General features: G+C 42.9%; 1 non-coding gene across 1 annotated transcript; it reads right to left on the bottom strand.

Annotated features, from left to right (window-relative positions):
* Positions 1-968: 968 nt before the first annotated feature.
* LOC114811673 lies at positions 969-1,106 on the bottom strand. The gene has a single exon (XR_003759369.1). It is a non-coding gene; the product is annotated as a small nucleolar RNA SNORA7 (small nucleolar RNA).
* Positions 1,107-1,382: the final 276 nt, after the last annotated feature.

The raw sequence follows: 1,382 nt of genomic DNA, 5'->3' as shown, positions 1-1,382 counted from the left end.
GCAGGGAATGTGTCCGTTATGTCATTGTTTAGTGGATCGAGCATGGGTCTGGGAGTCAGAAAGTCATGGGTTCTAATCCTAACTCCACCACTTGTCTGCTGTGTGACCTTGGACAAGTCGCTTAACTTCTTCATTCCTCAGTTACCTCATCTGTAAAATGGGGATTAAGACTATGATAATAATGTTGGTATTTGTTAAGCACTTACTTGGTGCAGAGCACTGTTCTAAGCGCTGGGGTAGATACAGGGTAATTAGGTTGTCCCAAGTGAGGCTCACAGTCTTAATCTCCATTTTACAGATGAGGTAATTGAGGCACCGAGAAGTTAAGTGACTTGCCCACGGTCACATAGGTGACAAGTGGCAGAGCTGGGATTCAAACCCATGATCTCTGACTCCCAAACCTGGGCTCTTTCCAGTGAGCCACACTGCTTCTCTAGCATACTCTTCACTATAGTATGCTAGTGTTAAAGAAGCAGAGGGTGCAGGCTGGGTTAATAATAATAATAACAATAATCACCTTGTCCTCTCTTACCTCACCTTGTACTCTCCTACTACAACCCAGCCCACACGCTTTGCTCCTCTAATGCCAACCTTCTCACTACCTCAATCACATCTATCATGTCGCCATATTGGGATGCTGGGGCAGTGGTCAAGTGGCGGGGGGTTGGGTCTTTTCTTCCAGGAACCTGGCACATTGTCAATTGTAGAAAGTTTTTGGTGGTACTCTTGTTTATGCTCTCAAATAATCTCCAACCCACAGTGATATCGTGGACACATCTCGCCCAGAATGCCCCACCTCCATCTACTATTGTACTGGTAGTGTATCCATAGAGTTTTCTTGGTAAAAATACAGAACTGGATTATCTCTGCCTCCTTCCATGCGGTAAATCCTCCTTCCTCGCAGTAAACTTGAGTTTCCTTCCTCTACTCTCTCCCACGCTGCTGCTGTGCAGCCCAGTAAGGTTTTGACTTGTAGCAGATTGCCTTCCACTCACTAGCCACTGGCCAAGCTAGGAATGGAATGGGTTTGCCTCAGCTTGACTCTCCTTCTGGTAGTCGAAACTGGTAGAGTACTGAAAACCCTCCAGGTGTGACCCTGAGAGGGGTTGGCAATAATACATATATGTATATATTCATGTATATTACATATGTTTTTCTCTCTATTATAGGTTTCTCTCTTTATAAATAAAATGTTTTTCTCTCTGTTTTATATATATAGAGAGAGAGAGAGAGATTAATACTGTCTATAAACCTATAGGTTTTATTACTGAGGTCTAATGATATTACAGTGGGTTCATTTCATTTTACGTATTTGGAACTATAGCCTCATGTGTACAAGGTCATGTAAATAGAAATTCAAATTGCCACAACTAGGGCATTTT

Source organism: Ornithorhynchus anatinus, chromosome 4, assembly GCF_004115215.2.
Source record: "Ornithorhynchus anatinus isolate Pmale09 chromosome 4, mOrnAna1.pri.v4, whole genome shotgun sequence".
In the NCBI taxonomy this organism is placed as follows: domain Eukaryota; kingdom Metazoa; phylum Chordata; class Mammalia; order Monotremata; family Ornithorhynchidae; genus Ornithorhynchus; species Ornithorhynchus anatinus.
The sequence above is the reverse complement of the archived record's forward strand: the minus strand, read 5'-3'. Positions and strand labels throughout refer to the sequence as shown.